The sequence below is a fragment of the Prenolepis imparis genome, unplaced genomic scaffold (assembly GCF_030444845.1).
Source record: "Prenolepis imparis isolate NDT839.2.m4 unplaced genomic scaffold, iyPreImpa1.0 SCAF_55, whole genome shotgun sequence".
Lineage (NCBI taxonomy): Eukaryota > Metazoa > Arthropoda > Insecta > Hymenoptera > Formicidae > Prenolepis > Prenolepis imparis.
Window position 1 is genome coordinate 170365 of NW_028141213.1, and position 24597 is coordinate 194961.

The window sequence follows — 24597 nt, forward strand, 5'->3', positions numbered from 1 at the left end:
TATAACTCTATTCTGAAGAGCTTCGCAGTTAATACTATTAAAAAAATAAAAGTGATTATTGTGTGTTACAGTATATAACATTATGTTATTTTATCGATTTGTACTTATCTTGTGTATTTGTATAAATTATGACGCATTATCTTATGTTTCTGCACAAGTTTACGAATCTAATGGCAGTGAATACGAAAAAATTAGTAGCAGTATATTGCCCGCTTATACCATCGCTTTGAGAGCCGATCTTGTCAATTCAACTATATGCAAAAAGGAATTACGAGATTTCCGAGATGCCGTAAATCAACGAATACTGTGGAGCTTGAAAAGTTAGTAAAATTTTTATTCATGGTCACATTTATAAAATAGCTCGAAAATTAAAACAAATTATTTTAAAAACATATTTATGTTTACTTTACACTGAATTAATTATTTAATTTTAGAAATTGTTAGTTAAAATTAACTAAAATTTTACTATTTTTGTACCAATCTCTATTATTGTTTGTAAAAAAAGCAGAAAATTAGTCTATAATTAGACTATAATTAATATTAATTATTGAGAATGTCACAGCGCTATAATAAATGTACATTATGCGCATGTACGAAATTATTTCAGCACTAAATATTTTTTTATATTTACAGATTCAATATATAAACAATTGATTTAATATATTAATAAAAGGCTTCAATAAAAGTAACAATAGTAAAAATAATATAAAAACCAGCATAGTTTTCTTAATTTAAATGATTTGAATGACTATATGTACCATTCTATACATTCATCTGTTGCGATCCGAATTATTGCGTTCTATTTTAATTAAGTTATCTCACTTGATCAAGAGAAAACGGTATAATAGAAAAATAAAAAAAATTCTCATTATGTCATCCGCTATTAGAAAACTGATCGTCCTAATTAACATTACATCGTAATTAACATTAAAATTTTCTCAAAATACAGACTTCAAGTTCCTTTTTCGTTTTTGAAGCTTATCAATATCATAATTATTAGCTGCGTTATTAATATTTAACGTTTCACAATTTTTTTCTATTTTTCCACTGTACCGCTTTTTTTGACCGAATGTATGTATATTTAATAATAACGTCATCTTCCGCTAGCGTTAATTAACACCAAAGAAAATGCATGTTCTGTGAACAACCAAATAATTTCAAACATTAATTTTTCTTGAAACTTATGCACTATTATCCACGTTTGGCTCTCAATGGCCTGGAAAATTTAACCTTAAAGTTAGTATTCACAAGAACCCTATCAAGTTTTTAGTGTTTTATTGAAAAGTTATAAAAAATACAAAATATACATAAGAGATGATGACTGATTTATTTTTAATGTAATGTATAAAAAAAATCTAAAAAAAATATTTGTGTACTTAATTTTTCTTGGAGAATTTTAAGGAAAAGTAAATATTATTCAAAAAGACAAAAAGGCTCGTATAATGCAATAAATAATAATAATGGAATATAGTGAAAGGCCAACTAACGAGCAAATAAATAGATATAATATAATATAATAAATTCATTTAATCATGCTCTTAAAATTAATAACATGTAATTTCTTAACATGTAGACGTTTCGAGTTACTTAGTCTTCCTCAGTACAAATTCTAACTTAAACAAACGCTTAAATAATATAATAATTAAATAATTAAAATATATCAAACGACCATGACGAGCGAAATATCCATCAATATTTTAACATCGGTGTATTTTCTAAGAGGCACAGCAAGAATAACATTTCCCATCTTATCATTATGGAACGCTTTTGTTAGTAATGAGAGATTTTTTAAACCCATTCTTCGTTTGAAGGCGAGAAAGGATTTGTCCAAATTTTGTCAGTTTGAATGTATTTGTCAATCAATATATTGTCAGATAGTCAGATATAGAGTCAAGTTAGAGACACGCTATAGATAAGAAGCTAAAAACAGAATTTTATTATCAGGACGCATTTTACAGTTTAATACAAAGATACAAACCGGTCTGTTTCTATGGAACTCGCATTTATATTGATTGACAAATACATTCAAACTGACAAAATTTGGACAAATTCTTTCTCGCCTTCAAACGAAGAATGGGTTTAAAAAATCTCTCATTACTAACAAAAGCGTTCCATAATGATAAGATGGGAAATGTTATTCTTGCTGTGCCTCTTAGAAAATACACCGATGTTAAAATATTGATGGATATTTCGCTCGTCATGGTCGTTTGATGTACTTTAATTATTATATTATTTAAGCGTTTGTTTAAGTTAGAATTTGTACTGAGGAAGACTAAGTAAGTCGAAACGTCTACAATTAAAGCATTTTGTATTATATTATATTATATTTTGTATTATATTTATTTATTTATTTTTCCTCTTTCCTTTAAAAATAAATATTATATTTAATATGTATATAAAACGGAATCAATCCTTAATTGTTCAAATATACTATTTTTTAATATTGTAATAAAAAAGAACAAATTTACAGTTACAGATATCCTATCGAATGTAATATAATTTAACATAATTAATCTCAAAAGGATACAATAAAAACGTATTTATTAATATATTAATTAACAAAAAATAGTAAAGTTGCACGTAATTATAAATAAAAATATGCTATTACGTCGATGTCATAGAAATCATAGATGAATCATAGATTGTCTAGTTTGTGCGTAAACATATCTATTTATTCTCTGATCTTTAACATCGAGTCAAAGAGATTTTCCTTGTTGATTTTCCTCGATCAATTCTATTTTTAAGTGCATAAAAACATGTTTTCTCATTCTTAGCTCACATATATGTAAACTATTTATTGCCAGATAATTGCTCTATAATATATTAATATTTGAAATATAAAAGTTTTAATATATAAATTTAAATTATTTTTTATAAAGTTTTATAAATATATAAATTATTATAAATTTAATTATTAAATATAAATATATAAATTGTAATATATAAATTATTTAACAATATGTAAGATGTGATTTGCCAGTCGAATTTTTAAAACAAGGTTAAGAATATTTATTGACCAACACTGGTTAAGACTAATTCTTATATTATAAGACTTTATTTGGGAATAATCTCAATTCGAGATTTAATTTCCCGAATCCCCTCTAACCCCCCTACAGAATTATAGGCGAAAAATATATATATCCGAAAGTCGCTGAATCGGGAATCGAACCCGAGACCTTTCGCTTGCCGGGCGACTGCTCTCACCAACTGAGCTATTCAGACCCTTCGATTCTATACTTTTCTCTGCCTTGATAAACAATTCCAATCAACACCATTATTAGGTCCAGGTGTGTAAATAACAATATGTAAGATGTGATTTGCCAGTCGAATTTTTAAAACAAGGTTAAGAATATTTATTGACCAACACTGGCTAAGACTATCGACTTTCGGATATATATTTTTCTCGCCTATAATTCTGTAGGGGGGTTAGAGGGGATTCGGGAAATTAAATCTCGAATTGAGATTATTCCCAAATAAAGTCTTATAATATAAGAATTAGTCTTAGCCAGTGTTGGTCAATAAATATTCTTAACCTTGTTTTAAAAATTCGACTGGCAAATCACATCTTACATATTGTTATTTACACACCTGGACCTAATAATGGTGTTGATTGGAATTGTTCATCAAGGCAGAGAAAAGTATAGAATCGAAGGGTCTGAATAGCTCAGTTGGTGAGAGCAGTCGCCCGGCAAGCGAAAGGTCTCGGGTTCGATTCCCGATTCAGCGATTTTCGGATATATATTTTTCTCGCCTATAATTCTGTAGGGGGGTTAGAGGGGATTCGGGAAATTAAATCTCGAATTGAGATTATTCCCAAATAAAGTCTTATAATATAAGAATTAGTCTTAGCCAGTGTTGGTCAATAAATATTTTTAACCTTGTTTTATAAATTATTTATTTTTGTTATTTAATATGTAAATTTATGAAAGAAAAACTGGCATTACGAGTAGCGAGCGCCTGATAGCATAAGGCAGATACGAATAGGGCGCGTATAGTGGCGTTTCTAGATTATTTCCAAAAAATGCGTTATCAGAATACAACTTTATTATATATGGTTAAATTTGGTATTAAATATGCTATCAGACTGGTTATAACATAAATTTCAAAATTTTCAAAAATTAGGAAGGGGAGGGAAATTTCGAAAAATTTGACATTTTTGAAAAATATTAAAAATCATATAACTATTATTTAAAACATTTTTTTATATCTTTTACCGTTTTGACGTTATTAGCTTAGAAATAAAAAAATCGATTTTCTTCAAGGGAGTGTTTCACCCCCTGAACGTCGAGATACACAGCTAAAAAAAAATATGGGTCAGTAGTAAGTGGGGATGTATGGCCCGTCATAACAAACCCCCACCACTCGGCCACTGGCGCCGTCCCCCCACCACTCGGTCCCTGACGCTGTCAGATATGGCCCGTCAAACTAACCCTCCTCCAACCACTCGGCCGCGGACTCTAGAGAGGGGAATGGTGGGGGGAATGCCGATTGGTCACGCCGGTGAGATAAAAAAGGGTAATAAAATGTATTTGCATAGGTCCCGGTGCGTCGAAGGAAATCTTCGATAATAATTACGGTAAGAAATAATTGAAAAGGAAGAGATTATGCAATATTATATTTAATTAGACGATTAATGACATGACAGAGGGGTGACAGAATTATCCGACAAAATAACGATAAAATGCTGAAGTCGCCGTGGTATACCGAAATCATTGTAGGGAGTATGACATCCCCGTCTACCTCTTGCAGTAGAGCGAATGGGCATCGGCGTCCATGTATAGCGCTGAAAAAAATTAACAAAAACCACAAGCATTTATTTCGGCCGAGCGCTTACTCAGCGTTGCATTGCCAGATATCGTTGGTAACAAAGGAAACAAAAAGATATACAAAAAATACAATCGGCCAGCGTCCGTTATTATGCCTAACCGATTACTCAACGTCGACGGGTACTATCGGCACCTCAGGTAACAAAAAGAGTTCTAATAAAAAACACGTGCATTAACATTCTAGTAAACAATATAGTTAGGAAGTGCAGTATGGACATTTGTTGGATAATAAAACAGATATGATCAGGCATGGGAGTCTGAGACGCAATATTGAGACAGCTGCTGTTATTGAGGACGTAAATTACGCTTTAAAGTTTTTTAAAAGATTGAGTTTCTGTTTTGCTATGAGATTAGAGAATGTGAGAAAAATAACAAAAAATACAAGTAAAAAAGTTTCACACACATTTATTATTACTAATTTCTTCATATAAATTGATATTACAAATACATAATGTTTAAAACGATACATAAAAGTATTTTATTGAAATTACTGAATTACATATGATATCAGCTAGCAACTACGTTAAAACGTTTCGGATAAAGTTCCGAATAGGTGAACCCTCCGATTATTTTGAAACTACACTATTTTTTGTATTTTTGAACGCTGATTACGAATATGATAATGAAAATTTGCGACAAGGTCATTTTCAAGGTCAAAACAAAAAAACTGAAAAAATATAACTTTTTAGACATTATTTCAATAAATATTAATGTAACAAAAAAATGTTTCAAATAAAAGTTGCAGATCTTATAAAAATATATCATTTATGTTCTATAAATTTTTTGCGTAAAACTGATAGTTTTCGAAAAAAATTAGATAAGAAGAACCCTCTCAAACATCAATATATTCTTCGTTCTCAGCCGAACCCGGAGTCAACGACAAGGACGTGACGAAGAACTGACTCCATTTTTTTCTTTTTATAATTTTTATATTTTTTTATAATTTGTTTATATTTTTAATATTTTTTAATACTTCGCGTGGAAAAGTGTATGCGTGGAAACAGTGGGTTCCGCCCCCCTGCGGGGGGCTCCACTACCGAAAAACTAGACAAATAGGTTTGCGTGGAACCTCGCTCTGCGTGGAAAGTTGCAAACCCATGTGGAACCTCGCTTCGCGTGGAAAAGTGTATGCGTGGAAACAGTGGGTTCCGCTCCCCTGCGGGGGGCTCCACTACCGAAAAACTAGACAAATAGGTTTGCGTGGAAAGTTGCAAATGTGGAACCTCGCTTCGCGTGGAAACAGTGGGTTCCGCCCCCCTGCGGGGGGCTCCACTACCGAAAAACTAGACAAATAGGTTTGCGTGGAACCTCGCTCTACGTGGAAAGTTGTAAACCCGTGTGGAATCGTATATGTACTGCAAAGTACATGCTTAGATGGGAGAACAGATATAAGATTTAGATTCCATCGTTTTTGTTGAAAACTATCACTCATACGGTAAAAATTAATAGAACATAAAATGTTTTTCTCTGTAAGATCTAAAATTTTTATGGGTTTTTCATGATTTTCACTATGAAAATAAGAGATGCGCCAATTTTCACTATGATATTCGTAATCAGTGCATCAAAATACGTAAGAATACTGAGTTTCAAAAAAATCAGAGGTGAGCACTTTTCGGAACTTCACCCGCCGTTTTTAGTCTTTAACATCAATTTTCTCGAAAACTTTCAGTTTTACGCAAAAAATGTATAGATCATAAATGATGTATTTTTACAAGAACTACAACTTTTATTTGAAACATTTTTTTCTTACATCAATATTTATCGAAATAATATCTAAAAAGTTATATTTTTTTCAGTTTTTTTGAGTTTTGACCTTGAAAATGACCTTGTCGCAAATTTTCATTATCATATTCGTAATCAGCGTTCAAAAATACAAAAAATAATGTAGTTTCAAAAAAATCGGAGGGTTCACCTATTCGGAACTCCACCCCGGTCTACGGCCGCAGCGGCTGCCTCCAGGTGTCATCCCAAGGGGAGATGGGGGTCCCGATTGGGGGGCATCTTTAATTGACAGCATCGACTCCCCCGCACGTGCAGCGACATGAAATCACGGACGATTTCAGCATGTGAGATTTATCTGTCAAGCTACCTCTTTCTCTTTCTTCCCCTCTCCTTCTCTCTCTCTCTCTCTCTCTCTCTCTCTCTCTCTCTCTCTCTCTCTCTCTCTCTCTCTATCCTTTTTTTTTCCTTCTTGCTCTCTCGCTCTTTTTTTTATAGCCCGATCTCTTTTCCCGTTCGCTTCTTTGAATCGGATCTAATGATTGGTGATGAAATGCAGAGAGGTCTTTTTGAGATCTTACAACCCAAATATATATATGTATATGTATATATATGTATATATATAGGGAAGGGGAATGTGAGAATGTATTGAGTATCGTGATACTTGGAGCGAAATGCAACGAGATAACATCGCGCGGGCACACATTTGCATTTGACATCAAAACAAAAATATGCTTAAATATCTTAAAGTATCCTATATATGTATACGTACAAAAATTTAAAAATTCTCTGACGTCCGTCACAAATAATAACGATAGCGTTTGCATGAATCGTAACAGGACTTTCAACTCTGGCATTATATAAGATGACACATATTCGATAAAGTGACTCTCCATGAAAAGAGAGAAATTATATTTTCGATTATTTATTTGAATAAAAAAAATCTTTCAATAGACGGTCGCAAAAGCGTAAAAATCTTCTGTCGCGCATGGCATCTTTATCTTAACTCACGCAGGCTCTATCGAGACAAAAACTAATCGTAACTACGTCAGAAAATCACTAATATTTTTTTTCATATATCAAAATGCTGCATATAAAATTTAATCAGCGGCAACTCTAGAAAAATTACTTAATATGTATATACATACATCTATCGCTAAATAAATTTAATACATTCTCCGGACGCCTTAAGTACACAGATAGTTTTGCACACAAATATAAAAATAATATATTATAATAATAATATAAACATATTAAATATATATATACATATTTTTTTATTTATAATTTGAAAGTTCTTGAATTCAAATTTATATCGAAAAGACTAAAGAAGAAGAAGAAAAAAAAGTAGAATAAAGATCTATATATATAATTATCAAGTCGGTGTATTTAAGGATTGTCCGGTAAATATCTGATGTTACACATTCAACGGATTCGTCAATCAGTAATCTTAAGAATATCGAAAAACGTAAATGTAAATACGCTTGTAAAAGCACTGCAACGATTCAGGACATTGAAAAAAAAGAAAAAATTGAAAAGCCGTGTGAATAGCGCACTCTCACCTGAAGCACGTATCAACACAGCGGCTTCTAGGAAATAATAAAAAAATAAATCAAGTATATCAGAGAGAGAGTGTGTGGTGGCCAACTTACCTCGATGCTATCGAGAAATTCAAATTGACCACACGACGAGATCTAGATTGGAAAGAAAGCTGTATGGAACGGAACGATTATAACGTGACACACGGTGCCGACACTATTCTAGAGTCACGAAAAGACGCCAGAGCACAACTAGAACTTGTGCAACTAGAATGTGAGTTTCCTGATCTGCGTGATACGCGTATTATATCATACACAGGCACATATAATGCAATGAAACCGCAACTGGAGATGCTCGCGACTGCATTTCCAGGGAGAGAGAAAAAAACGTTTAAAAACAAATAAAAATGAAGAAAGAAAGACAACTTGGCGATCTTTTGCAGCCCAGGAAACTCGTGCGAACGTTCCTCTAGAAATAACGTATCAATACTACGTAGAAATAGCCTCTACGATCTAGAATAAACGAGAAGGAAAGAATCACCTCGTGACTATTTGATAGAAACGTGCAGATTCGCAAAATACTTTCTTCGATTAGGCTAGAAGAAGAAAAAAAAAATTATAAAGACGTAACATTTGACGTGGATCTTTCGCAGATCCGTCATCCACTGCTATAGCTATAAAAAGTCAGAGAGAGCTTTTAGTCGCAAGAGAGTATTTTCCGACAACAATCACGAGAGACTCCGCAATCGACCCCGACTAAAGCACGGCCTCTAAAAGAGTGATGTGTGGTGTGTATTTTTTTTTTTTTTTTTTTTTTCTCTCTCATTGTCATCGCTGTCAACATTCCGGTGTCGTCAGATTGAACGATAGCTCTTGCACTTTCTATCGCAAGATCCTCCCATCTGCAACGTGTACTCACATATTCGTCGAAGGCTTGATCCAATTTATTTACGATCAATGAAATCAAAGATATCTGATTAAGGCAGATCTCTAATCAATGTCTCGCTCTTATCCGCACGTGGGATAATCTCTACAAACGATATACCGTATCATTTATATTGGCGGATTAAAAAATTACGGATGACGAAGCATCGTCACCCCAACGTGTGCATCTTCGCACAAGAATTCATCATCATCATCATCATCTGAACATAAAGTTTGAGACGCGTCCTGGGGGAAAAATGCTATTTCCGGGAGCCCTCAATTTGATAAGTGTGTTTGATAGATTTTTTACCGAGAAAAAAATGGCAAGAGATCCTTTTCATCGAAATTTTTCATCAATTTTTTTAATGTAACAAATCCAATTTTAATTTAATCAGAAATGAATTTGAGTTAACTTAGATTTTATAATACAGAAGAGACTTTATAATACATAACACTGTATTATACATAACACTGCTTGTCTACGGTATGCTCTTGTTATTGTTCAAATGTTCACCTGTCGATGATGTTTGAATCGTAACGTTATAGCCGAAGAAGAAACAAACATCTCAAGAAAAAGGATCATCATTGGTCAGAGTTCATTTCTCAATACTTTGTTCTCTGTTCTGTCACCTCGCTATTTTAAAAGAATTATTTCAACGCAATTTATCACAAATTATTATTTATTATAGTTACGTGATATGCTGGTTTAAAATTAAATATATTGTTAGAATTTTTAAGTTTTGAAAATATATGTTTTAAAGATTAAGATTAATATAACATTTTTAGAATGAAATATATTACATCACAGAAAAGTGCAATTAATTATCTTCTCTATTTTAATCTAAAATCAAGTTTGATATCAAATTTGTATACCAATAAATTCTAGTAAATTGATATATCCTTGTTTTGCAAAAAAAAATTTTTACTTTTTAAAATTTTTATTAAATATTTATGCATTAACTTTGTCACATTAATTTTAAGTTTATTATCTGACATTAAATTTGTACTCAACGATCTGAGAAATCTTCAAGTTTGTGAATAAATAATTAAAAAATATTCGATAGTTTACATTAATATTCAAGCATCAAAAAACTTATCGGAAATGATTACTCTTTTTCTTGGATTTAGAAAAATTATTTCTTCTAAATTGTATTGAATTAATTAATTATTAATTAATGAGTGTCCGATCGAAGGACCAAGATTCGTGAAATGGGAAGAATAAGATATAACAGATAAGCAAAAAGTTAACAAATATGTATACAGAATATTTCTACTTCTCGAATATTATTATTATTTCCAATTTGTTAATTATTTTATAAGATATGAATATTTTATATCCGTTTGATTATAATCAATTACTACATTATATAATCGCAATTAAAATCGCTCGAGAGTTTAACCAAAAAAGCCATGTCCCGTCGCATTCTAAGATCTAAATACGTACATAATATGCAAGAAGCAATGACAGTATGACGTCTAAAGTGCCTACATGGATGGCGACTCGCTAAATTTTCTTCGCGCTCCGCTATTTTAATTTACTATCTCTTTCTTTTTTAAGGCTCCTGGGTGCTCACCGCGGCCATATTGGAATCGTGACGTCAGAGGCGAGAAATAACACGTTGAGATTTCTTAGATGCCATTTCTAAATAAAAACATATTTGCATAAAATAACACTTAAGATCTCTTTAATACACTTCTAAAAAACGCCGAAAACTATTCTTTTCCCTTGACAGTCAATCAACAACCGTAAAATGATCGAGATGTCAGACTTTGACATGCGGAATGACTGCGCATGCAATCGTAATATTACATTTTACAGCTGTTGATTGATTATAAAGGGAAAAGGATAGTTTTCGGCGTTTTTTAGAAGTGTATTAAAGAGATCTGAAGTGTTATTTTATGCAAATATGTTTTTATTTAGAAATGGCATCTAAAAATTTTTAGCGTGTCTTTTCTCGCCTCTGACGTCACGATTCCGACATGCTCGTCAAGGTACCAGGAGCCTTAAGCGAAGAACAAAGAACCAATTGCTCCGAAAATTTTGGAATATCGAAACGCCGCTTTTATATATCATTATTATTGTGTGTTTTGTGAGAGATGTTCGCCGTCTTGGGTAAAATATTGCGACGGGAAGAATGGAAGAAAGTTTGACGCCAATAGCAATATTTCTTGTCACCGATGACGTCTGTATCATAGTCACTGTTTCTTTCTTTGCACGAGAAAACACTTTTTCCGCTACCCCCCACCCTCTCCCACCCTTAGAAGTATATCCCTATTGAATAAAGATTTCTCTCATGTTATCTGTTTCTTAGATTGAGTTAGTTACGCGATCGCGCGTCAGTTTCGCGATTGTCTCGTCTCTCTATTATATATACTTGCGATTCTCTGTCGCTATAACTAACTGACTGACTGATCTACGGCGCGGCATTATTTGTATATATAATAACCTAGCGGTGAGGATGCAAGACGTGTGTGACTGCGTGAATGAAGGAGGAGAAAATATAAATTGTAATGGCCGTACCACTTATAATTTGACGGCATATTATGAAACCTAAAAAATAAATAATAAAGCACACGATTAAAATTAAAATCAACGAGCGAGTTGGGCGCGGCCGCGGCCAACGCATCATTGTGTCTAATAATGTTTCTTATCTCGCCATAGATTGTATATTTTAATATTTGAAATGTTTTATATCTCATATTAGTTCATTCAAGGAATATTGAATATTGTCGCATATATAGATTTCTATATGTATGCATATGCGGGAGAAAGTTGTCAAAACCGACGTGCCATATTTTTCAGGCTCTAGCTCCTAGTTAAAAATTCGAAACAAGAATTTATATCCGCAGATATCTGTTGGAAACAAGTCTTCATCAGTTTTGATAATTATTTTAAACTTTTAAATAAATGCGTGGTCTTTTTGTAAAATTGGACAAAGATTAAAGAGGAATGTGTGAGAAATTAATCTCCAAACCCGACATATCCGCTAAAAATTAAAGAAACACGATAAAATATGCAATAAAAATATTGTAATAAATTATTTAATTAAAAAAGAGTTATTGAATTTTAAATAAATTACTTTGTTTAATTTGTTTATAAAGATAAACATTTTTAAGAATATACATATACATTTCTTTGTCAAAATTAAAATCTTTTAAATGTGACCAAATTACTCAATTTATATACTTATTTATATACTTATTTATATACTTTCAAGGTAAAATGTTAAATTCTGTCGAGATATACAAAGCACAAGATACGCCAAAAAACTTTAATTTAATTTTCCTAACTGCATTCTCTTTAAGAAAAGATAAAGATAAAAATAAAATTATATAAAAACAAAATAGATTTAGAAACCTATTGAAAAAAGTAGAAAACATATAATAAAAACAAATATAAAAAAATATATAATACTTATTATTATTTATAGATTATATAATTTATTAAAAAGATCAAAAAAAAAAACTTTTAAAAAACTTTAAAAAATACGAAGAAGCTAATTCAGCACATAAACGAATTATAAATGCCTTATATATTCAAATGAGCAAACTATAAATAAACAAACTCATATTAATTCTGATAATGTGTTCCACTTAATCGATGAGACATATCGGTTTAGGAGATTTATATATATCGGTTTTGGTACTTTTTCTTTTTAATATCTTTTTCAATATTTACAGAATTACAAAGAGAAACGCGATAGAAAAAAATTATGTAAGACATACACAATTACGGATGTAAATTCCTTTTACAATTAATTTAGTACTTGTATCCATATTTCTATTTTGTCATATTAAATATAACAATTTGTGTATGTATGTCGTGTTTTCGAGCGCACTCTGAACATAACTATTATCGAATTGCACATATATCGCCTATATGTATATGTATATTCGCATCATCGTCACCGCCGACTTGACGACGAAAGAATTATTAATGTAACCCCGGCGAAACCCTTTCAAATAATCTCATTAGACGATGGTAACTGAAGGTTGTTAAATATGCGCAGGATGTCCGTCACTCTCTCAAGGGAGGGACACCGGAATGTTTCAATTACTCGGGACAGCTTTTACAGAGGCTGTGATGCGCGCTTAGGGATAGAGACCGCTCACACTTTGCAGATCGAAGCTGATGTTCGGTATATAAAAGAAGTGCAGAGCGATGCCGGATAGTATCTCGGCTTATCCCCATCTCTGCCACTCTACTTGCCAAGCCTATCGAGGATGATGTACTTTTTTTTTTTTTTTTTTTTTATTCGATCCGCTGCTACATTGATTCGATTTCTCGCGTATCGTCGACGACAAAATTTACGAGCGAGTCGCTCTTTAAAACAGCCTAAACACAGGGGGAGGCACAAATTCGACAAATGTTCGATTGTAAATTTTAACGTCGTTATTAGGCAAATTTTGCAGCCAATGAATAATTTATTGAAAAAAACATTTTTTAATAATTAAATATCCACGAGATTGTGAAAGTGATTTTATTGTTACACAGATTTGACTATAACACCTTACAATTAGATATAATTTTCATTCCATATTTTATATGGCTCCATCAATTCCGTTTGCAGATAAGAGAGAGGCTCGAAAGCTCTGGCGAAAACCACACTTTGAACTCACAAATAACGATCGGACATCACCGTCGGAATATTAATATGGATACGAGTTTTAAGGCTGACTTCCGGAGCTGGCGATGGTCGCGGGCCAACTGCTATGTCAATTGGCTTGTTGCCCAGTTTTATAACTTGGTTTTTGTCCTCTCCCTTTCTTTCGATTACCCCTCCCAACGTTCACAACTTTCGTCCTTTTTTTTTTTGTTCGCAATAATTATATTGTATAGCATTATATATTCGTACTTGTGTGTCTCTGTTTCTCTCTTCCTCTACTTGGCCTCGCTTATTAATCATATAAAAAAAAAGAAAGTCCAACTTTGCATGATAGGAGCCACTATTGAATTATTACAGAAACCTATTTGCAATCTAATTATTCATTAATTATAATTATACAATTAATTTTACGACAAATGATTGACAAAAGTGATTCAAAATGCGATCTAGTAAAAAAAATTCAAATAAAAATTCCATCTCCTTATCACAAATGTCTGATTCTATACTGCGTTCACGGAGAGAACGACCACGCATTTCGTTCGGTTCGCGCAGATCCCACCCGACTGACCGTTTTGCCCCCTCCACACCGTCCAACGGCAAGGCCATACGGCCCAAAGAGTAAAGAGAAACAGGAGGGAGCATATGGCTCGAGCTAAGCGGACGGAAGTGAGTATATATCCCAGCATAAAAGTGGACACTCAAAATGGCTGCTTATGGGCGCCAATATTGAATGGCTTTTCGGAGATACTGGAAGAATCTCAAAATTACGGTAATTAGAAAACAATTTGTTATGTAATGTATGACTTCCGAAATAATTTGCTTTGGAAATTATACTTTATTCGTAATTTTTATCAGCGAGTTATCTCGTGCATGAGAATCAAGAAAATAAAAGACAACCATAGCCAGAATATAAATAGGTTTTAATAGCGTTTAATAGATTGAAAAGCGTTTATAGATAGAACAATTTTTTATTACTATTTATTTAGAAAATTAGAACAGTAGGTATAAAATTCTTGTTATTATATTACTGATAACAATTACTAACCGGTGAAATGTTATCCCATAATTTCGCGCTGTTGTTGTTATGCCACAGGCCTGACAATGCACCATGATGCTCTATTTCACTATTTTTTTTACAATGATTGTACATAAAATAATATTTGACTATATATATGTATATAAAACGGAAAATATCCTCACAACTATCATTATTGCGATAATACATACACGTTTCAGAACATTTAAAAAATAATTATAACTGTATTGCACTTCGAGGAGACAGTTATCATGACATTTCCGTCATTTGCGCAAAAACAGAAAAAAATACCGAAAAGAACCGTAAACCGAAAATAATTTAACGGTCCGGTTATGGTTCCGATGTTATAAATTTAATAGAATTTTAATACGGTTTATAGTTTCGGTTCTATTAAAAAACCGGTTATGGAACGATTATCGGTTTTGGTTCCGGTTCGATCCGGGTCCCTGACAAATACGGATGTGTCCATTTCTCTCTCCTCCTCCACGCATCTTGGCTGTCGTCGCTCTTATCTTCACAAGGGACCGACGGCGATCACCACGACAACGAGTGACGGTGCGTTTGATGATCGAGAACCAATCACGCACAGTCGAATAAAAGAATAAAAAGGCGACACAAAGAGTCTGAGACAGTCAGTCGAGTGGAGAACACAGAGAGCATAGAAAAGTCATATCTCGTTCAGTAAAAACGCGATCGCGCATATTAGATATAGTGCGACTCCGGTACTATATATATATATATATATATATATATATATATATATATATATATATAGTACCGGAGTCGCACTATATCTAATATGAGTGTTGTGAAAAACCTTATACTATATACTATAATAAACTAATAAACGCTACCGCATGAACAGTAACTACAGTGTGAATAGTAAATCATTTACACTGACCACACGACAGAGTGTGTGCATCTCTCGATTCCACTCTTCTCGTTCCCTCGCTGGAAGATACAGCAACGCGAGTGCTCCAATATATGTGCGAACATGTTCATCGTAGCGCGGACTCGCCTCTTATCGGCACTCGGCGTCGCTCAACGTCTGATCGTCACTGCTAAACACACGCATGTCGCGCGGCACTCTTACTCGTTTATTTGTCACAGGAATGCGGTGTATCACAGGTGAGATTCCATACAGAACTCTCGCTGAAATTCCTATTGCGCTGTTTTCCCTGAGAAAAGAAAGTTGGAAAAATATAAAAAGTTATACAATTATATTCATGCACAGTATATAATTAATTTATACATAAAAATTCTCCTACTGTGTGAGAGTCGTCAAATTATCGTACTTTGCATACAATGTTTTTTATTATTTTCTCATTTCTCCATATATAATCGTGCAAATTATTAATTAATATGATATAAAATTATCACGGAATATATATTGTAAAACATATCGCGCGATTATCAATAAGATGCACCCACAGAAAGGATTTCTAAATTTAATGCTAATACTCTTCAATCTATCATAAAGCAGTGGTATCAACGCAGAGTACTTATTTATTATAGAAAAAGGAATATTTTAATCTTAAATGGGAAATTTTTAAATCTAGAATAAAATAATCTTGGTGCTATCCTGTTATATAATTTTAATTTCAGAATATATTGAGCTGAAGGAAATCTTATTCTATTCTTGCGATAAAAGATTAGGACATCTCCATATCCTTCAATGCTTGTTGTAACGTTATGCACGTATCCGGCGTTATATTCATCTTATCATATCCTATCATATCATATCTTATCATATTAAATTTGCGAGGACTGGAGAAGCGGGCGGAGGCGTTTATGAGGAAGGAGGAGAAGAGGAGAGGGAAGGGAGGAGGTCGAAGGATACTAAAATGAACGGGGAAGGAAAACTGCTAGTGGGAAGATTGGAAGAGGTGGGATGGGCGATTTTTAATGGAGGGCTAGAAGGGGATAAAGAGGGGAACTGGACGTATGTGACATACGTACTTGCACATTGCTTCTTCATCATTTTATTTTGCTCGTTAAGATGGTTTTTTAATTATGGCAATGTGCAAGTTAAGCTTCTTCTATGAGGAAGCCATAATTGAAAAACCATCTTAATTAGCAAAATAAAATGGTGAGGAAGCAATGTGCAAATTTCCATTTGCACAATTTTTTCCAATATTAGCAAACCCTACATATAATTAAAAAATATTTTCTTAAAAAAATTGTTTAAAGATTTTTATGCTACTGTGTTCTGAATGTTGTATAATTTGTCAATTTACAATCAAAAGAAATTGACCAATTCTCAACAAATTTAATATCAATCATGCTTTAATAATATTTTATTCAAAACTTTCAAAAAATTATTTAAATTTTAAAATAATTAAAAATTTTATAAAAAATAAACCATTTAAAAAATTCTCCCCAAATTAAATATCAATCATTCTTTAATGATATTTTCAAAAGTTCGATAAGTTCGATATTTAAAAATTTACGAAAGTTAAAGCATGTACAAACATTTTTTGAAACTGATAATTTTATTTAAAAAAAACACTTTCACTGATCCTCGTCAAATTAAATATCCTTTAATGATACTCTATGTAAAAAAATTTATGTAAAAATATTTGTCTGATATCTCAAAATTCACAGAAGATAAAATAACCACATAAATTTTCAAAAAAAAATTTTATAAAAACTTTATAAAAATGAACCCTTTCACCGATCCTTGTTAAATTCAATACCAAATATCCATTATTGGTACTTTATTCATGTAAAAAAAAATTAGTTCGATATCTCAAAATTTGCGAAAAATAAAAATGCACATTTCTTAAAAATTCAAAATTTTATAAAAAACGAATCCTTTCACCGATCATCGCCAAACTCAATACCAAATATCTTTAAATGATAGTCTATTTATGTAAAAAAATTTATCCAGATATTTTAAAATTTACGGAAATTATTACAACCACAGACATTTTTCATATCTAAAATTTTATAAAAATCGAATCCTTTCACCGATTCTCGTCAAATTCAATACCAACCATCCTTTAATGATAGTCTATTCGTGTAAAAAAATTTATCTCAATATCTTAAAATTGACGAAAGATAGAACAGCCACAGACAATTCTCAAAAAATGCAAAATTTTATTAAAAAATAAACCCTTTCACCGATCCTCGTCAAATTCAATACCAACAATCCTTTAATGATAGTCTATTTACATAAAAAAATGTATCCCAATATCTTAAAATTTACGGAAGTTAGAGCAACTACAGACATTTCTCAAAAAATTCAAAATTTTATAAAAAATGAAATACTGTATAAATTTTTATAAAAATGACATTAAATAAAAGTGTTGTTCTACTTTACTTGTATGCCAAATTGGAGCGCTGCAAGTCAAATAGTGTTTGAGATATTTAAATTTAAAAAAACATGGGTTGGCACATACATACACACACATACGGACATTTTTTAAAAATGTTATTTTTCGACGTTTTGGAACATTCTAAACACATTGGCATAGAAATCTAAAAAAAAATTTTTTACGAAAACAAAGCTTCCTCTACGAGGAAGCAAAAATTAAAAATTATACTTTTTAATATATTAGAGCACTATAAGCGCGCGCGTACAAATGCATACAAAAAATATGTATTTAAATATAAAATTTGCACATAACATATAGTAAGTATATAATAGTAGTATAAATTATAAAAACATAAATAACTTGTATAATTATTTGCATATACATTTAAAATTTGAACATAATAATAAATGGTAAATAATAATTTTATAGAATATAAATAACTTATATAGGATGTTAAAAAAGTGTCGGATACGCTCAACGCTATTCGATAGAGAATAAAAATTTAAGAAAAAATATCTGATACTATTTTTCGATGCGATGAATAGTTTTGCTGCAATTAATTATTGTAATTAGTCAATCAGCACGGAGCTACAAGAGAAAACAAACGATGGAACGCGCGAAGTGGAAACGAATTTTCCGAAAAAATTATTTAAAGAGAAACAGCTTGCTCAAGTGCAAATTTGGCCTTATAAAATTTATTTTAGGTCTCATTTTTTAAATTCAGACAAGGTGAAATTATTCATCGCATCAAAAAATAGTATTAGACATTTTTTCTTAGATTTTCATTCTGTCAAATGGCGTTGAGCGTATGCGACACTTTTTTAACATCTTGTATAATTATATGCAGATATGTTTACTGACCAGTGAGAATAATTGGTTTTGTTTAATTATGTCTAAGAAATGAATTGTGTTGTCTCAATGTAAATTGTTTGCCATAATAAAATAATTTAATTTTTAAAATTAACTGAAAAATTAATTTTATAATTAATTTTATTATAGCAAGATATTTGGAAAACAGACAATTAATTTGATATCGTTTAAAAATTAAATATAATGATAATTTAAATGTACTAACAGTCGTTATTCGATCAAGTGTAAAATCCTGTGATTAATAGAAAAAATATTAGGAATAAATATTACATATTAAGAATAAGAATTATTTTAAAATAATAAAATCGAAAAAACTTTGATATAAAAATATAAATTCGGGTATAAAGGGTTCTTACTAGTTTATTAGCTCTTACTAGTCCTTTATACCCGAATTTGTATTTTTATATCAGAGTTTTTTGATTTTATTATTTTAGAATAATTCTTATTCCTAATATTTAATATTTATTCATAATATTTTCTCTATTGTGCGTAGGCCTAGTGAACTGTTTGATAGACGCTTGAACAATCACAAGTCGACAGTGTCCCTTTAGTTCCCGCATTACTCAATTGGTCGATGGTGGCCCTACACATCTTGGCTACAAGCTGAAGTTAGCTACTAGCAGTCCATATTTCTATAGTCAAAGGCTGGCTCAATCCTGCGCACACGGGGTGCGTACGCGATAACCAATTACGGCGTCGTGCCGTCTACTGTCGCCGCGCGAGATTATCAAGGCCGTACTGGGGTTAACAGCACCCTTCGCGATAATGCCAAAAAGATTTATTAGCGCGGTATTTGCGCATGATTTTGAGGCTCTCGCGACATCGCGCCGCGAGATTTGTCAAACTCGACAAACAGTATTCGACACATTGAAACATGCATAACATCTTTTTGTTAGATCGATGATAAGGCTGTTTACTTTTCTCGACGTATTTTCCTTTCTATTAGGGGTAATCTTGCAAGCTAATCGTAGGTGGCGCTGCTGTGTGGAGGTCACATCGTGTGTGCTGAGTGAGTACGGTGCATCAACAGTTTAAGATAAAATAGAGAAATACGGTCGAATGAAGGTGAAGGAATTAAAAGAAGAATTTCGGAAGAGAGGAAAGGTAGACTCACAGGTGCGAAAGAACAGCTAATGCAACGGTAAGAGATAGACACTGACATGCATGCGTTGGAAACAGGTTATGTTGCCCATGGTTTCAATGACATTTTGTTATTTATCTGTTTCAGACTTATTGACATCGACAGGAACAACAATAAAAGCATACCCGATACAACAAGTGATAAGTGATACATATACGAACCTTCATCCCGAACAGAGTCCTTCGGCATCTCATAATCAGATGTTTTAAAATGCTTTCTGCAGATACAGTCAGCGTAATCTTAAACGTATTCTGCTACAGCCGATGTACGTGCTTTAAAAATTATTTTAACTGTGTTACCGAAATTTGAGCTGCGATTTTGACAATGCCACAATGTTGTGTGGTGCCAAAATGCTCCACGCGAGAATCTGGACATCGGTTCCCCAAAGATAAGGCGCTTTTGAAGAAGTGGCTGATACCTATACGGCGAGACAAGTTTACACCGACAAAGCATTCTCGTATCTGCAGAAAGCATTTTAAAACATCTGATTATGAGATGCCGAAGGACTCTGTTCGGGATGAAGGTTCGTATATGTATCACTTATCACTTCATTGTTTGTACTTTGTTAGCACTTTTCACACGAAAGTTCTCAAACAAGAGGATACTCATAACCTCTGCTACTTGTTGTATCGGGTATGTTTTTATTGTTGTTCCTGTCGATGTCAATAAGTCTGAAACAGATAAATAACGAAATGTCATTGAAACCATGGGCAACATAACCTGTTTCCAACGCATGCATGTCAGTATCTATCTCTTACTGTTGCATTAGCTGTTCTTTTGCACCTGTGAGTCTACCTTTCCTCTTCCGAAGCTCTTTTTTTAAATCCTTCACCTTCATTCGACCGTATTTCTCCATGTTATCTTAGTTTAAGATGCACCGTAATCACTCAGCACACACGATGTGACCTCCACCTACAGCAGCGCGCTCTAGTGGCCACCGTTTGCGTCCGTACCCCTAATTCGCTCGTTCGTTTCAGACGCGACATATACAACCCCCTTTTATGCACATTTTGTTATAAGACAGAATTTTAACTACCGATAAGTAACTTTTAATATTCCATGTGATACATTTTGATTAGCATCCTTTTGCCACACAGTGAGCAAACAAATTCTGATACTGTTAGAGTTTAATTTAATAATAAATAAAAATCCATAGAAACTTTTGTTTCGGAATATTGAATAATGAATGAATTTTTCTTATTGATAAAGACTTATTATAGAAGTTTTAATATTCAAATGTATAGTGTATATTATCATAATATTAATTTAGTGCTTAATTGCAGTCAACATAATTTTAATAAACAGCTTTTTTATATCATTGAAGTTATTATTTAATTAAAATATAGAAGCATATACTATATAATTTCTATAAGGTTTTTATGATTTAAGATTTTTATTTTCTCATTATAGCTATATTGAATTTATTAGAAACGATAAATTATTCAAAATTTTATTTGTATTGTAATAATTTACTATTGAATAATATTATTAAATAATTTTTTCATAAATGCCGTACTCTCTTTTGTGTTCAATAATATAGATTAATAAAACATATTGAAGATTCTTTTTAGTTTATTTCGTGTATTGATAAATAGCTGTAAATTTTGAATCTCACTCTATTTGCACTGAAAAAATCGAGTACAAGCAGATTGAATTGTATTTAATTATGTATTAATGCAAAATAATAAAAACGAAATATTCTGCTATAAATTTGCATTTTATCAATCTATGTTATTATATGTATGTGATGACATGCGATAAAATGAATTAATTTCAATAATGCATATGAAAAAAATTATGATATTTTTGCATCATTTGTTATCAAATATAAATTTAATTAGCAGTTTTTGTTTTATGATTTTTTAAATTAAATTCTTTTTCTCGCCTAGGTATGATTTATCGCGTAACATTTTCTTTTTTCGCATATCGGAATATCATTGTTGTCTGCTATTCGTTGTAATTACAAAAGTTTGTAAAACTTTATTAGAACGTTGGAAAATAAAGACCGAATGGCTCATTATGCGACAACCACATTAACAAACAAGGATGAAATTCGCGAATTAATGGCCGTATGGTCGGACATTGTTCGTGATGTCACGGAGTCCAAGATCTCAGAAGTTCCAGATATTTCCAAATGGATTGAAAAAGTAAGTGTATGTAATATAATGTGTACAACATAATAAAATTACATTTATTACATAATAAAATTTAAATATAAAAATTATAAATGAGAGACTTTATACTAATAATGATTGTATTAAAATGAATTGTTATAAAAATATAAGAATTTAAAGGAAAAACGTAGTAAATAAAAGCGAAATCAGTATAAAATTAAATATAAAAAAAAAAGTAATATTTTAGTAACACCTGAAAAACTACAGTTAAGACAGAGATATGAAGCAACAAGTCATAAATTTGAATGCAAATTACATTTCTGTTATTCTTCAGGTATTACAGTACAATATTCGAGGAAAACTAATTTGCGCTGTGGTATTAATTAATGCGTATAAATTATTGGCACCCAGCGATCACCTTACAGAAGAGAACATCCGCTTAGTAAGAATTCTAGCCTGGTGTTTGGAACTAGTACGTAACTTTGTTCTCATTTATATGGCGGATCTTTCACATAAAAGAATTTAAATTATATATAATTGAAGATGAGATATGAAAACGTTTATAAACGCGGAAGATTAAAAATATTACAATTTATTTACTCTAGAAAATGTCCAAGTATTTACATACATATATATTAAAAGTATATATAAAATAAAGTATATATCTTCATGAATTTTATAAGTTTTACAAATGATGATTATATGACAGAGTCTTTAGTGCAAAAATATTTTTAAGAATATGACATTTACAAATTTGTTTTTCATTCATAATTTGATAACATTTAAATTATAATTTTTTTCAAATTCAAAATTTTAATTAATATATATATAAAATGCGTATTTAAATAGTAATATTCATATAATTATGATTCATATAAATATTCAAATAATTTATGTGAACTGGAACAGAGTATTAAATAATCTAAAATTAAAAACGTAAATTATGTATGTGTCGTGATACATTACATTAAATATTTATGGCAGGTGGAAAACTTTATTTTTATACATGATGATATCATGGACCGATCATTAATTCGTCGAAATCAACCATGTTGGTATCGTTATAATAATATAGGTTTAGCGGTAGTTAATGATGGTCTTTTGATAGAATGTATTACATATTTACTACTTCAAAAACATTTCAAAGGAAAAGAATACTATATGGATATAGTTCCAAGAAGTAAGTGAAGCGAAGTGACTTTTGATGATATTTTAACATGGAAATATTAGATTCTTTTTTTCTTTTCAAACGTACAATTATATTTAAAAATGTATTATTCAGTTAATATTGATGACATCAATGGGCCAGTGTTTAGATTTGCTCTCTACTAATTTTGAAAAAAAGCTGAATCTAGATCTATTTACAATGGATCGGTACAATAACCTTGCCAAGTACAAATCTTCGTATTTCACATTTTTCCCAGTATCTTTAGCAATGCAATTGGTAAGTGACTTCAGTTTCTCTATATACGAACAAATTTTGCTTTGCGTTTTTTAATAATAATAGTAATAATAATGTACTATGCGATACATTATGTAGGTTGGGATAAAAGATCCGGAAAAGCTGAGGCAAACAAAAACAATTTTGTTTGAAATAGGACATTTGTATCAAGTCCAAGATGAGTATCTGGGGTGCTATGCGAAATCCGAAGTTATGGGCAAGGATAATACTGACATACAAGAAGGGAAATGTACATGGCTGATTGTTATGGCACTTCAACGTGCTACATCAGAGCAGTGTAAAATTTTAGAAGTGAGTATTATTTCTTTTACGAATTGTTCTGTGTGTTGTTGCATTAATTATTTTGTTTTTCTTATATTTATTACATAGGAATGTTATGGATCATCAGATCCAGAGAAAGTACAACGTGTGATGCAAATTTACAATGATCTGGGTTTGCCAAACACTTATTCTATATACGAAGAAGATACATATAATCTGTTAATCACCCATATACAGCAATCACGTGGTCTATCACATGATTTTTTCTTGAAATTATTGAATTGGATGTATCGTAGACAGAATTGAAAGCGTCACTTGTACATTATAGAAACAGACCAATGTGTATTCAGATTATAGAATTAAAGTTAATGAACAAGATGCGTTTGGTCAATGTCTGAGAATATCTATTTTATCTCTATTTTATATTCTAAATATCTAAATATTATTTCTAAATGAGAAATATTAGAACTTCTTTATAAAAACTTTATAAAAAATACACAAGAAAATATTTCACTCTTTGATTAAAATAATAAAATATAACATTTTTTGAACATTGAACATTATTTCTTAATGATTTCCTTCTAATGCGTAAAAAACTTAACATTTAGAAAAATTTTTAAGAGAATTTTTTCTAAAAAAATCTTAGGTACAGATTTTTATATATATATATATATATATATATATATATATATACTATGATATTTTTTTATAAGATGTAATATTCGTCCTTATAAAATAAATTTTTTAAATATATATTGCATATATCATCAATTTATTCATAA

At 31.3% G+C, this 24597-nt stretch overlaps 1 long non-coding RNA gene and 1 pseudogene across 1 annotated transcript; both read left to right on the forward strand.

Annotated features, from left to right (window-relative positions):
* On the forward strand, window positions 1-716 carry LOC145947232 (uncharacterized). Its single transcript, XR_014427138.1, has 2 exons — window positions 1-320; window positions 634-716. It is a non-coding gene; the product is annotated as an uncharacterized LOC145947232 (long non-coding RNA).
* Window positions 717-15580: 14864 nt separating this feature from the next.
* On the forward strand, window positions 15581-24319 carry LOC145947231 (farnesyl pyrophosphate synthase-like; annotated as a pseudogene).
* Window positions 24320-24597: the final 278 nt, after the last annotated feature.